This window comes from Peromyscus maniculatus, chromosome 7 (assembly GCF_049852395.1).
Source record: "Peromyscus maniculatus bairdii isolate BWxNUB_F1_BW_parent chromosome 7, HU_Pman_BW_mat_3.1, whole genome shotgun sequence".
Taxonomy (NCBI): Eukaryota; Metazoa; Chordata; class Mammalia; order Rodentia; family Cricetidae; genus Peromyscus; species Peromyscus maniculatus.
Window position 1 is genome coordinate 119932100 of NC_134858.1, and position 15574 is coordinate 119947673.

Consider the following 15574-nt stretch of genomic DNA (forward strand, 5'->3'; position numbering starts at 1 on the left):
TTAAAATATTTGCATTATGAAATAGAACATTAAAGTCCCACTAGGGATATAGAAAAAAAAAACTCAAATGTGTATCACCTCTGCCCCAACAATGAGTCATTAGTCTGGATTACTCTTTCTCTTCTTATAAAGCAGTGATGCCATCGTGGGGCCCTCTTCTCAACCTCACTGAATCCTTACTACATCCCTAAAGCCTGACCTCCAAATACCAGCAGCATGTGCACCTGAGGATTCTGCTTCTAGCACAGGAACTTTTGGTGTGGATGGGGTAACATTTGAACCACAGCAGACTGTCTCTGTACTGGAGCCCATCTGACCTCTGCTTCCCTCAGGCAGGATCACAAGTTCACTGAAGTCCTCTGACAGCTCAGATCACAAGGAAACCAAGTGAACTAAATGCTAATGGTGAAAAAAGCCCTGTCCAGAGATACGGGACATGCGCCATTTCACCTCTGGGAGAGCGTGCGAAGAAGAGGTCATATTGGGCCACCATAAGCCATAAAAATATACAACAGCATGGAACATGCTTGTAAAACTTCATGAATTGTTGGACAATAAACACCTCTGTAGTCACCACCCAGGTCAGTTCCCCATCCCTGGTCCCTGCCCCTCCAAGGGGAACCTCTCCACTGGGCATCTTGGTGAAATGCCTGGGTATTCTTTAGTTTTTACCTACTGGGTATTGGCTTCTGATCATTCCAGTTCACTTTGTCTTTTAAATGAGATAGAACCCTGCAACAGAACCTCTTCAGGAAAGGGTGTCTCCATTCAGTACTGTGCAAATGAAGTTCCATCACAATGATACTGTAAGCCTTAGTCTTCCTGACCATCCACCATGAAAATGTCTGTCTCCTGTATTCCCATCCCATTCCCATACTTATCTGTCAAATTGTCACCCATCCTTAGAATTCTGTATATTTCTCTTTTCCCTCTGAAAAGCCCTCCAAAGAAGCCTGTCTAGGAAGCCCTAACACACAGGATTCCTTCACCACCTTGAACTTGGAGCCCTGTGCACCCACAACACTGTGTTGACTATGATTTGAACACCTGCCTCATGAGCACAAAACCAAACAGCAGGGCTGTTTTCATTTATATGGAATCCTGCTGAGACCTTAGCACTGTGCCGGGCACATGGATGTGCAGTGGACACGGTATACACTTTCATCATTAAATTTTGCCTGCAAGGGACAGAAGACTGATGGGCTCCACTAGCCAGATCCTAGCTGCTATGATTTAAATATGTCCTCCTAAAGTTAATGTGATGCCAACTGAATCCTCACCTGTGTGTACTGCTGGTGTTTGGAGGATCGACTCTGGAGAAGTAACGAGGTTTGCAGAGTTAAATAGGGGACATCCCATGATTGCACCACGGTTTTTATAGAAGAATCTGGGTTAACACATTGTTCTGCCTTGCCATGTGGCACCTTCCCATATCATGATGCTGGAAAAGGGCCCTTGCCAGATGCTGAGAGTGAGGGTTAGTTTCCGTTGTTAATCTGATTGGATTAATAAACACCTAGGGCATCACTGAGGCACACCTTTGGGTGTGTCTTCAAGAGTGTTTCCAGAGAGTACTGAGTGGAGAGGAGTTGCCCTGAATGTGGGTGGTGCCGTCCCATGGGTTGGGTCCCAGGAATTAAAAGCACAGAAAGGAGAAGTTTTCTCTCTCTGGCTCTGGATCTGCTGAAATGTGAGCGAGCAGCTTCATACTCCTGCGGCCACAGCTTCCCAGGTGATGGACTGAACTTTCAAACCAAAATCAGCCCCTCCTCCCTTGAGTGGTTTCTTGTCAGGTATTTGGTCTCAGCAACGAGGAAAGTAACGCTGCACTAAGCTGGCGCCTTGTTACTGGACTTTGCTGCCTCCAGAACAGTGAGCCCAAACCTTTTTTCTTTAAGATGGCCCTTTTACTGTGCTGTCTTGAGCTCTGCGGTTCCCGCAGTCCTCCCACTCAGCCTCCCGAGAAGAGGAGGGCACAGGCACCACCACTGTGCCCAGCCCCATCTTGATAAGTTATTTGTCCTCAGCTGTTTCGCTAGAGCAGCAAAGACACAAGCTGGCAGGTTGTTTTCTTCAATGCTTTATCACCTTACATGGCCTCTCACCAGTGCAGACGGGGCCAGAAGCAAGGCTGCAGACTGCCCACGGGGAGTGGCTTTGGGAACTAACTCTCCAATCCAGTCAGTTTCCATCATGTCTGTCTCTTTCCCAGGACCGTGCCATGCCAAATAGCTTCTGGCTCTTTGAGCCTTCTTATTATTTAGATTTGGGGTAAACAGGAGTTTCCTCTCTGGCTTTCTCAGATGAAACAAGTTGGTGTGTGTATATAATTTTTTCATTTTGAATGAAAACAGAGCTACGTCTCTGGTGTTGCATTTTGAGGAGTGGAAACAGGAGGGAGAATATCAGCACAGTGACGACGTGACTGGGAAGGACGTGGTGGAGAGATGGCGCAAGCCTGCCTCTTTGCTGCTCAGAGGGACCCTAACCCTGAGTCTCCTGCCTGAGCTCCCGGGGGGCCCTGTTGCCTAATAGGAACATTTGCCTGGGCTGTGAGTCCCTTGACCCTGTTACTGTTTTCACCCTGGAGTCTGGGAGTGGAGACACTGCAGGCTTCAGAGAGCGGAGACTCCACCTCCCTCCAAACGCCAAGCAGAAGAGACGAGCGGTTCTCAGTACCAAACGGCTAGCGCTCACAGACGGACTTTGGAAGGTGTGTGTGTGTGTGTGTGTGTGTGTGTGTGTGTGTGTGTGTGTGTGTGTGTTTCTGTGTTGTACTTTTCTAATTGTTTGAAATTCTATATAAAAAAATCAAAATATTTGCTAAACAGAATGCAGGAAAGAAAGAGTAATTCTAATTTCTTGGTAAACACGAAGGTATTTACCTCTAGATTCCCCCACCTCTCATTCAGGGTCACACGCCTCGTACCCTGCTAACTCTCCAAAGCCTTTATTCCACAAAATGCCTCTCGACTTCTCACCACTCCTTATGCTCTTCCTGCCACTCTCCAGGCCATGGCGAAGAACCTGGCTTGACATGGCAAGAGCATATGGTTTTCCTCCTCCCCAACTTTCCACGCCTTATTCGATTCCGTCAGCCAAAGGGCCCGCCTTATCTAGCAGTCATGTTTGAGAGATTAACTTATGGTGAAATATGAATCTTGAGCTTGTGCCTAAATGTCCTGCCCATGCTTCCCCCTGAAGCATGCTTTGGGAGTTACATGCTTGTTCCACCGTTTACTCTAATAATCCTACTCAGTGCCTTGCCTCGGTCCCCATTACCAGTCCAGAGCATCTGCCCCTCTGCTAACACTGTAAACCGCTCACATCAAACACATGGAAGGTTTGTTCTTTCCACCAAGGACATCTCTTAGCCCATGGCCTGCTGAACTTTCTTTTTGCTCAATGTGGGTTGACTCTGGTTTCACCCATGCCCAGGGTTCCCTGCAGAGGCATTTTGAAGCTGATTCCAGCAAAGACCCATCATTGCTCTATACTCTTTCCTTTCCTCTGTCCTCATACCCTCGTGAGCCTGAGTCCTCACTCAGGCTCTGGTTCTGGGAAACCTGATCTAGGGTACAGGAAAAGGCTTCTAGAAGAGTCATGGGAATAGAGTAAATAAGCAGATGTTGGTGAGGGTCAGCACCTTGAAGAGTGATAATTGCCAACTTGACATATTCTAGAATCATCTAGACAATAGACCTCTGGACACATCTGTGAAGCATTATCTAAGTGAGGTTCCTTTCTGAGAAGGCCAGTGGGAGATTCTCTTGATTAGGCTGGTTGAGGTGGGAATACTCACCCACTAAGGGTGGCACATTCCCTGTACTGGGATTGTATAAAAATGAGGAAGTGACTTGGGCACAAGCGTTCATTCATGGATCTCTTCTTCTCATTTGTGAATGTGATGTAAGCAACTGCCTCAAACTCCCACAGCCTTGACGTCTCCACTGTGGTGGGCTGAACACTTGAACCGTGAGTCAAAATAAGCCTTCTCCCCTTACGTTGCTCTCATGGGGTATTTTATCACAGTGACAAGAATAAGAAACTAAGAATGAGTTAGAACTGAAGGAAATACTGGCTTTTCATTGTGAGCTTCTTTGCTGGGGAGGGGGTTGGTTTGTTTTTATTCATTATCATGTGCTTCTGTCGTTATAATTAAAATACCTTAAATCTTAAAATCAGATTATCCCCACCTCCAAAGCGACACAGTGGTCCTGTCTTGGATGGACATCTGGGTTTCATTTTAGAAAGCTGATCCAGAAAATTCATAAGTTTTGTTGGGCCTGGGGCAAAAAGTATCCAGGTGAATTTACCTCTCTGTCAGTAGGTAGACAGAATTTCTATTGGAACTTTCCTATATGCTGAAAACAACCTAGTCATAAATCAGAACACAGTGGAGAAAAATAATGCTCCAATTATTTGTTACTAAGTGACAAGACATTAAGATTAAGCATCCAGTGGTGTTAGCATTTGAGGAGGAGGACAGAGGGTTTGTAGAGCATGCTGGTCAGCTGAGCAGAAACCCTGAAAGTCCTTGACACTGAGGGGTGACCCGGAGGGACAGTATCTGTGTCCCTAAGTGCAGTGCAGCTCTGTTTGGGAGGAAGGCCAGATCCACTGTGCAGTAGGGAGGAACTTTGTAGCAGTTTTTGAAATGATAAAGGCCGTATTTCCTGATTCCATGTGGTACTCGTTCTTCAAGCCATTGTTGATGGTGCAACCTCACATAATGATGCCTTGGCCAGGGAATCAGTGTCCAGTGTATGGGACATGGGAGAGGAATGGCCTAACATGGTTGAAAAATGGCACAGCTAGAAGCTGTGTGGGAGTTGGAAGGCTATTGTCATCCAGAAGACACAGCAAGAGCTGGACGGTGGAGACAAAAAATGCATAAACAATGTCAGCCTTTGCCATGAAAATAAAGAGATCCTCAAGGCCAGCCTTTGCAGGTTCAGTTCACTGTATTGCAGCCTCTCAGTTCCCCACTAACATTTGACCCACCACTGGGACACTTAGAGTTAGGTTAGACTCCATGTTCAGACATAGTCTAAAAACAGGAAGGCTTGGGGTCTGCAGAAACAGCCATGGGAAAGGACTTGCAATGCGAGCATGAGGGCCCGAGTTCAGATCCCCAGAACCTGTGGGAAAAGCTAGGTACGGTGGCACGCATCTGTAGTCCCAACACTGGGTAGTCAGAGACAAGGAGACCCCTGGGGCTTGCGAGTCAACCAGTTTAGCCAAATTGGTGAGTCCTGGGTTTGGTGAGAGACCGTGACTCAAAAAATAAGATCTATTTATTATTTTTATGTGATTTTGTAATCACCTCTTTCACATGTTTTAAATAAAGTGTATTTTTTTTCTTAATGTGGAAAGATGTTAAAGAATATACTCTAGCCAGTGAAAGAATGCAAGTAATCTCTACAGATACTGTGCTCTTGACCCCAGGGCCAGAGTTTGGTTGGTGACATCCTTGGGATAGACTCAGCCTTGGGTAGCAATTCCCCCACTGGGATGGATGAGCATCAGTTAAAGACACTCTTAGACAGACACATGCCAACCACTGGAGCTGGTGGTGAGGACCCAGGGCGAGCCCCGCTCCCTGTAGTGGGAGCTGTGTGGAAGAGCCTACTGCAGGTGTGTTTGGCTCTATGCTGGGAAAGCCTGCAGGTGTGCATCACCAGCTGTGTGTCTGCATGCCATGCTTTGACACCAGACATCACCAACATCTCTCAAAGAGATATTTTCCCACAGAAGGTGGTTGGAAGCTTGTGATGTGACCACACAGGACATAAGAGTCACCATGAAAGGAGTCCCATTGTGGCTGAGTTCACTAACATGTAGGACCTCCTTATTTGGAGGAGCTCTTATTTTCCCTCAGAGGGTTACCATCATCAGAGTAGTCATAACACTAACAGCATCCAGAGCATTATTGGGGGTCCCCAGGGCTTAGGTCCATACTGTATACTTCCTCAAAGCACACAGTGTACAGATCTTTGAGTTGAACACCAATAGCCATAAAAGCCTGAGTAAATGCCTTCACCTGTGTATCTTAGTTTCCTCTGTGCAGACAATAACAGGACAGCTTCCTGAGTTGCTGTGAGGGATGAATGTGTTCTTCTAGTCAGTTACAACAGGGCTTGGCTTACGGTGAGAGTTCTGGGTCTGTGAAATAAGTGTTGGAGGGAGGCCTGTGTGCAGTTGACTGCCAACTCTGGGCCTTGAGCTAGGCCTCCTGACTCCCAATCTCTATCTGACTCAGCCAGGAGCATGGGGGTGATGTTCTCACCTTCTACTGTGGTTCCTTTAGGAACGTCCACACCCTCAGAACACAGAAGCCTGGATGGAGTGCTTGCCAGGCGCTCCCTCTGAGTCAATGCCACACTGGGCATGTTGTCCTTAATTACTCTCTCAACAAGGATGCAACAACTTTCCCAATTTCATGTCTAAAGCTGCAGCTGCTGGGGAAAAGAACAGTTCAAACAAACTTACCAGTGTTGAAACAGTTTTCAGGCCTCTGTGGTCTCCCAACTTCTAGCAATAGGCAACTGGGATTCAGTAAAATATCTGACTTATTGCCATACAGAAAACTTAAGTCTTCTCTACCTGAGCAAGACAGGTCTTGGGTCTGTGTGATTTCTGGAAAGCTAGGGGAGGCCCTTATCTTGTGATCCACTTTAGCTTTCCCTCACAATCTCCAGTTCCTTCTGGAGATGACGTGAGACTCATTGCCACTGGGTTTGATGTGCAAATTCATTAGTTCAAGAGCTCTTGGGAGTCTCTGTCTTCTAAAGCAGAGGAGGGGAATATCAGAGCCAGAGTGAAACCTTGGCTGCTCAGCTTTGCATGTTCCAGGCAAAGGAGACAGTGTGTTACAATGTCAGCCAACCGGCCAAGCAGTGTCAGCTGTCTTCTGTGTGCACATGGGAGTCATGGTGCATGTGCAGAGGCCAGAGATTAATGCCGGGTGTCTTCCTCTATCTCTGTCTCCCTTTCAAATGATAATAATTATTATTATAAATATATAATAAATAAATAAATAAATAAATAAATAAATAAATAAATATTATATGAATATTGTTATTATTATTTGAGAGATGAACTCACTGATTTATCTAGAATGACTAGACAGGCAGCCCCAGGGACCACTTGTCTTCATGTCCCCAGTGCTGAGATTACAATGACCTACCAGTAGGTGCTGGGGGTCTAAACTCATGTCCTTTGCTTGTACACCAAACACTTCACTCTCAGAACTGTCTCCACAGCCCTGAGTCAGGAGCCTCCCAACTGACTGATCCCCAGCTTCTCTTACGTCCTTTCCAGTGACTACAAACAGTGTAACCCAGACATGGACATTGTATTCCATTGCCCACGATTCTTTCACGACCCCATCATCTGGTCGGATGGTTTCCGTAGGACACTCACGATGGTGGGAAGGTTCTCTGTCTGTTCCTTATCCGCTCAGTGTAACTCCTGCCCACATGTGGTGATTGAGCCCTTGATACATGGGTAGTGTGAGGTTTTGAATTTTTAAACTGTATTTTAGTTTAAATTCAGTTGTTACCTATAACTTGTGGCTACCATATCAGAAAGCACAGGTCTAGAGAATTTAACTAGAAGCCTGATGTTTCGGGAATGATCTATCCCTCACTATGTAAGTAGCCTTAAGTTTTCTTGCCAAATTGGAATTCCGGCCATAAGAAATGACTTGCAGCTCCCTAAATGTTGTACCTATTTTACACCATCATTCATTTACATTGCTTGTTCTCTCTGCCTGGAATGTTCTCTCATCTTGCCTAAACTTGCCCACAAGCTTCCTGCTAGCCAAACTTCAAGACGTAACTCCCATACTGCCTCTGCTTATCAGCTTACTCATGCCCTGCCCTCCCCAGGCACAGAGTACTGGTGAGTTTCTCAGTGGTGTCAAACCTCTGCTGGGGGCTGGGGGTGGGGAGAGCTTGCTCAGTCTGCAACGTGCTTGCGATGTAAGCATGAGGACACAAATTCAGACCCCCAGCACCCACAAAAAGAGCCAGGCATGGTATCCTGTGCTGGTAATCCTAACAATAGGGAGGTGGGGCTCAGAGGGTCCCTGGAATCAGTGAGCAGTCCAGCTGAATCAGCTCCAGGTTCAGTGAGAGACCCTGTCTCAAAAAATAAGATGGCCAGTGCCTGAGGAGGATGCCTCACACTGACCTCTAGTCTCCATACACACAGGAACACACACACACACACACACACACACACACACACACACACACACACACACACCAGCAATCAGCCCACACCTGGAGAGAACCAAGATTCTGTGTCTTGCTCTCCTTCCTGTGGGAACTCTTAAGACTAGGTGGGTTTGGATCCCAGCAGGCAGTCATAAGACTGAAGAGATATAACAAGAGTAGTGGCATGTACAATTGCCTTGCATGTGACTTCCTATGTGTATTCTAACCCACCACTCTTGGGGGTCTCCTTTTGTGTGTTCTTGAAAATTGGGAGAATTTAATTCCCCTCTCTTTGCCCCAGGCAGCCTTCCAGAGACTGATGAGAAGTTATAGGATGTGGCAGGACCAGGGCAGATAAAGGTCCTATTCATCAGAGTAGCAATGTGACCAGTCCATTTCTGTGGCCTCACCTGCAGCTCCAAGATTGGTTCCCCAGCCTGCTGTTAAATATAGAGCCCTTAAAACCTTCAAAAATTCTCTGAGCTATTCCTGGGAGTTGACCAAGTGGCTCCCTTCACTTCCAGTTCTCGGAGCCCAATGTACAAACCTGTGGTTTCAGCTAGACAGAAGACCGCCAGACAGCTTGGAGGATCCATGTGACACTGGAGAGTCACCGCATTGTCAGGATAACTGGCCATGTCAGGAGCTTAGACCATGCCCTTAGAGCAGAGTCTCATCCACTTCAGCCAGGGTGACTAGGAAAGCCAGCCGGCTGTGTGCTGCTGGGCCATCTGTGGACTAGAGGGAAGGTAGGTTTCCTGGGAGACCCCAAGAGGTTTGAGAGGGACACGGAGATAGCAGGGCTGTGGCGGGCTTTGGGGCTCTGCTGCAGGAGTGACAGGTTTATAGTCTCCTGAGCAAATGTCCCTTAACTACACCATGACCAAGAACTTCCTTCATCTGTTCAACCAAGGGCCTCTGGATGAAGGACCATGTCGGCACACTTTCTGCTCTGAGCCTTGTTCAGGTTGTGTCCTCTTCGAAGACTGCCCTTTTGGCCTCATCTGAACAGCATCTATGTGTGGTTGTTGGAGCTCAGCTTCCTTAATCCCGGTTCTGTCTCCTGGACTCTGCGACCTTACCTCTTAGCACTGAGCAGAGCTGTAATTATGTAATCACTGGTGGGGTCACTCAAAACAGCCTGTCTTCCTTGCTAGGCTGAGGCAAGAGCTGACCTATTCATGCTTGTATCTCATAAGGCCAAGGCCTAACCATCAGAGAAGGGGAAGGAGGAGAGGGGGAGTCCGGGAGCGAAGGCCGCAGAGCAGCCCAGCAGCATCTCTTCTGTGTGCTGTGTGGCTTGTACCATGACGCCTGACTTGGCTTTTGCTCTTTGCTCTTTAAGGGGGAAATAACAAATGGCCTCCTCAGGCCATTGCCAGGGTCCCCAGGATCTGCACCTCCATCAAGGCAACATTGTTGCCATCCCCTCCCTGCAGCCTCACACCTGATCTTCTGCAGGTCAAACCCCCTGTGATCCTGGGCAAAGACAATTCCAAATAGGCTCCTGGCCTTCCCCCATCGCCAATGGAGCAAGGCACACACACCGTGCTTCATTCTACAGCTCAGAAATATCAAACAACGTAAACACAATGTTTTCTCAGTAATTTGACATTATGTCTGGGGAGGCATGAGGCAAAAGTGGAGCACAGAGTCCATCTCTGTGCACCTTGGCTGGGATATTTGTGGAAAAACTGGCAAAATCTTAACAGGTTTTGTGGTTTTGCTAACACTGTTGTACCACCTGTTAATTTCTTAGTTTTGACAAATGGTCTATAGTTACATAAGATGTTGCCATTAGGGGAAGTCAGGTGAGAGGAAATGAGAGATATATTATGCCTGAGACTTCTAAGTAAATCTAAAATTACTCCATCAAGAAGAAAATTTAAGAAAAGACCTTACCTAGTTTCTTTTTAAAGTGCCACAAAATATACATTTCTGGGTAGAGAAATGATTAGTGCCTTTAATGATATCCCTATTCCTTCATCATTTCCCATAACTGCATATATTTCTTTTCAAACAAAAAAAGTGTTTTATTAAAAATAATTAAATAGTGTGATTTAGGAATTGTATGTATGAACAGTTTTGCTTTTAATTGAAGAAACGTTCAAAATCAAACTGTAAGAGACAAATGTAATAGCCTGTAATTCATCACCACAGTCTTGCATGTAGCTGTTCACACACAGATGCAAGTCTCAGATTCTGTGATGGTCAGACACCAGTGCAGCTGTCTGCATGTGTGTCTAGCAGGTGCGATTAAAGCAGATTGTGTGGTCATAGTTCCCCACTATACAGCTGCCAGGGTAGACCGAGGTGCTTCTGACACGTCACACCACTGTTGCAAGGGAAGAACACCATGGTGCTGAGTACCAGTTTCTTCTGCACTGACACATTCCTTCTGGGAGTGTGGAGAGACTCCTGAGACTCAGGAAGCCAAGGAAACGAAGAAGGCTCAGAAAACTCAAATGTTCCAAGACTCATAAGGCTCCTTCCTGGAGGAATACAAGCAGTAGGCGACTGCTGGGGCCAGCTCTCCAGTGGGGAGTTTGTGGGACGCAGCTTTTGTGAGTCATCACCTATTTGGGGATGTGGGACTTAGTAATGCAACTGCTTATGAGACACCCATTTTTTTTATAAGTAACCTTAATAAACTCATTGGCTCACTTACCTCAACTTGGGTAGAATTGTTCCATTGATCAGTTGTTGGTCCCCTACATTTGATCTGCCCAGCAAAGCCACACAGTAATGGTCTGCCAGAGAATAGGGAGGATCTCTGTGCCCATGCATCCCCAGAGCTCAGCCACATGAGCTGCCTGCCGGGAGACTGAGGGGAGTTGCCTAGGGGCAGCTGGGGCATTAACGGGGCGCTTTGAAGTCACTCTATATAGTTTGGATGACAACAGTGAGTGGAGTCACCTCCTGCAGAACAAAACAAAATGAAACAGAGAAACAAGTGAACACTATAGAGTCAGGCAACCTTTGGAGAAATAGTCTTCATAGTTAGACAACCTCCAGAGAAACAGCCTAACTCTTCAGGGTCAGATGACCGTCTGGAGAGTCTAAGAACACTGAGGCTCTTCAACGCTCTGCCCCAGCCTCATCCCACCTCTCTCACCCTGACCATAGCCCTCACCCCTCTCAGAACTCTGTCATGTGGAGGCTTTCTTCTTGTGCCATTTTGGGAAAAGTACTATTTTACAGAGAGAAGTGATGCTGGCTGGGGTCCACGAGTATGGCCGAGTGTTGTCTGCTGCACACAGCAGCTCGGAGGCTTCCTCTGATTAATTTGGGACTAGACTTCGGTCCTCAGAGAGAAACCAGAGCAACTTTTTGCTTTCTTGGAGGTATGGGGACTCTGCTTGCAGAAAGCCTTAACCTTGGGTAGATCCTGGCCCAGAGGCTGCTTGTTGGACCCTTGTGCCTGGACCATAGCTTTAACTCTCCAGGCTCCACCTTACGCACATCCACTCCTCTTTTCCAGCTGGAATGCTGGGATCATTCTCTCCAGAAAGCCACGACCAGTTGCTGGTAGTCCAACCACCAGGTTCTGAGTCCAGTATTGTCCTTGTGCTCCAGGCTCTCACTACCCTTTCCTTCGGACCAATCCCCTGGCTCCATCATTTGCCCTGCAACATGGCTGTTCCTCCTCTTCTGAGTCTTTCCTCACTGATGACTTGCTGTTCATTTGAAATTCTCCTTCAAGTCAAGCTTTACAGACTCCGCCACCAGCAGCTAATCAGAGATACAAAATCTTGGCCCCACCTCAGGACCCTCCCAGGAGAATTCAACTTCAACAAGACTCCTAAATAATTTGTGTCCTACACTGGAAAGTGGAGATGAAGCATCCGAAAGCCTAAGCCTTGTGCCACCAGTGGCGCACTCTAACTACTCAAAGCACAGGTTTCTGGGTTCCGTTTGCAAACTAACATCTGTCGGTAAGACCCAGGAGTCACCTGCACATTAGTGGACATTCCTATGTGATTGTTTCAATCTTCATGCACAAGAATTGGAGAGATGGCTCAGAGGTTATAAGAGTGCTCAGTGCTCTTGCAAAGGACCTGGCTCTGGTTCCTAAAAACCGTGTTGGGCAGCTAACAGTTATCTGTAACTTCAGCTCCAGGGGATCTTGTACCTTCTTTTGACCTCTGTAGGCACCTATATGCATGCAGTGCACATACTCACACACAGAAACACATGTGTATACACAAATAAAGATAAATCTAAACTGCATGGACAAGTATTTATTAAATTTTATAGGAAACAAAATTATATAAACATAAATTACTATAATAAATGTCTTTAATACATCATTTTGAGTATATATTTTATTATATTGATCATGAATTATTAAACACTGTCATATTAGATATATAAATATTGGCTATTTTATGGCGTGATTTTACTTTGTACATGAGATACATTGTAAAAGAGTTAACATTTCCAAGATGTCTGACTTCCCATTTGACCTCCCTTCCTGCTCTATCCCTGGTCTATTTCAGGAGCATTGTTGCTTAATTTACACAGACACATCATCTGAAGAGATCATACATGAATACATAATTACTTTGTATTGAGGTTTTTATATACAAATGGTACTTGTGTTATTATTATGAGGTTTTCTTAGCCAATAGCATGCACTGAGGAACCTTTTATGATAACAGCAGAAGTCTACCTTATTATTTTCTGCTGTGTGATGCTTCCTTAGATGGGTAGGTATTGTGGGAACCATTATGAGTTTGGTTTTGAATCGTTCTGTGTATGGTATTGGATGTGGTGCGAACCTCAAGGGGCGGGTCTAATGGCAGGCCTTCAGTCACTGACAGTCCCCTGGAAGGGACCTGTGGAGCCCTGGCCTCTTCCTCTCCCCCACTTCCCCACTGGGAGGTGAGGGTGTTTGCTTTGCCAGACACTCCCTCCTGCAAATTTGCTGCCCCACTTCAGGTCCGGCAGCCGTGGGGCCAAGCAGTCATGGGCTGGAAGCGCCAGCACTGGGAAACAAACCCTGTCTCTGTCTAAGCTGATTATCTCAGGTTTGTCGTGGTGATGGAACAGACTAACACCGCGGGGGGTTAGGTATTTACACTTTTCCTGATTGCACAAGTAACGCTTGTGAGTGTGCTCAAAGACACTCCCTTGTGCCAAGATGTGTGGTTTCTCTAAGGTTAAGACTGTGGCAGGCTGAGTGGAACTGCTGGTTACAGGAGGGTGAGTGTTTCATGTGATGTGTGAAGCAGCCGCAGCTCTCAAATCTTCCTGTCTCCCAGTCTAATCCCTGTGTTTCAGGGTTGAACATTATGTGCTGGCATCAGAGCTTCTGCTCTAAGGAGGTTTAGATTCACTCCCTAGGATCAGGGAAAGCTCACACTGACCTTCCTCCATGGTCCCCAGGATTTCAGCTAATTTTCACCTTGCAATGCTTGGAGGCAGGGCTTGTCAGCATACTCTGAACTAAGGCCAGTCAACAATAAAACAGACTTACGTCTGTCACAGTCAGTGTCTGATGCCTGCCTGTGGCAGCAAAGGGTGTGGTCTTGTTGAAGTAGGTGTGGTCTTGTTGGAGGAAGTGCGTCACTGTGGAGGTGGGCTTTGAGGCCTCATATATGCTCAGGTCATGTCCAGTGAGTGAGACCATTTTCTGTTGCCTGTGAGTCAAGACATAAGGACTCTCAGCTCCTTCTCCAGCTGCATGCATGCTGCCATGTCCCACCATGATGATAATGGACTGAACCTTTGAAACCGTAATCCACCCAAATTAAAAGTTTTCCCTTATAAGAGTTGCCGTGGTCATGGTGTCTCTTCACAATAATAGAAACTCTAACTATGACACTGCCCTTTCTGCTCTTCGTGGTTCGTAGGGGCCAGGGACACTACTGGAATAAAGCTGCTTAAAGACTAGTTTAAGGAGCTGGAGAGATGACTTGGTGGTTAGGAGCACACACTGCTCTTACAGAGGCCCGAGTTCTGCTCCCAATACCCATGTCAGGCAGCTCACAACTTCCCGAGACTCCAGGGGGATTCTATGCCTCTGACCTCTGTGGGTATTCACACCCATGTGCATACCCCACACAGAAATATACATGTATACATAATTAAAATAATAAAGAATTCTTTTTTAAAAATGAACAGACTGAATTTTGTTTGCAATAGCAGAGGTCAAATCTGGAAACTCTCGCAGGCTAGGCAAGCACTCTACACTGAGCTGTATTCCCAAACTTAGGATCGTTCATACAGGGGCTTATCACATAGCCGAGGCTACCCCAGACTCACAATGCTCCTGACTCGATTGCTGAGTGCTGAGATTACAGCAATGTACCATTGTTCTGGCTTTTAAGGCTGTTTTGACCTCCACATATTTATAGTGGACTCCTCAGGAATTAGCTTGTAGAAAATCTGGTAAGATTTACACTGTGGAAGTCCTGGCACATAGCTAAACTGCATTTCAGGAACTTTATCTGGAGGTATATAAAGGGGTAAGAGTTCCTACAGCCACGATACAAATTTCTGGAACGCCATCCTAAGTGCTATTACAACACAGGCAAACCATTGCTGTGGCTTTCATGGCCCCGTGGATGAGAGTGTGCTCAGGCCTCAGCATTTCAATCTCTGCGATGTGACGTTTCTGTGACATGGAACAAAAGGACACTGACCTGATGCACATTTTCCAGAGAGAGTTTCTTCCTGGTTCTCTAGGGCTATCATGCCATGTACTGAATTCTAAAACAGTCCTTATCCGCAGCTCTTCAGAGACACACTCATTTTTTTCCTTTGACACTTTTTACACTAAGAAAAATGTGCGACTTTTCTTGATGAGCAAACAGCCAAAGGTGTTTGGGAAAGGTTTGTCATTTTTTCTGGTGGCGAGACACTCTAAACCAAATTAATTAGCTGGGGAACTTTAAAATACCCCTGACCTATATAAACTGCTTCTTACATCCTCTGTCAACATGAGGACACAAGCTGGAAACATGATGGCCGCAGAGCAAGGCTGTGGCATGGAAGAGCAGAAAGGAGCTTGGGGATTATTCTCTTACTGGAGAAGATGATGACGTCCACACCCCACTTCAACTCCTCCTAAGAAAGCTATAGTTTTGTAAATAGTAATCACCTCTTTTGGGGCATTAATTCCAATATTATTTTTAGCTTTATGCATTTATGTCATTGAATCATGTGTTTTCATATTTTCCTACCTTCTAGAAAATCTCAGAGGGACATTGGGATAGGAGTTCAACTGTGTTCTGAGTAGTTAGAAGGAGTCACATGCTAAATGCTGGCCTGATGACTGTCACTTCAAGTCAGTTTGCTCCTCTCCACCTCAGTTTCCTTTTCCCATATCTAAAGGACACAGTGCCAGT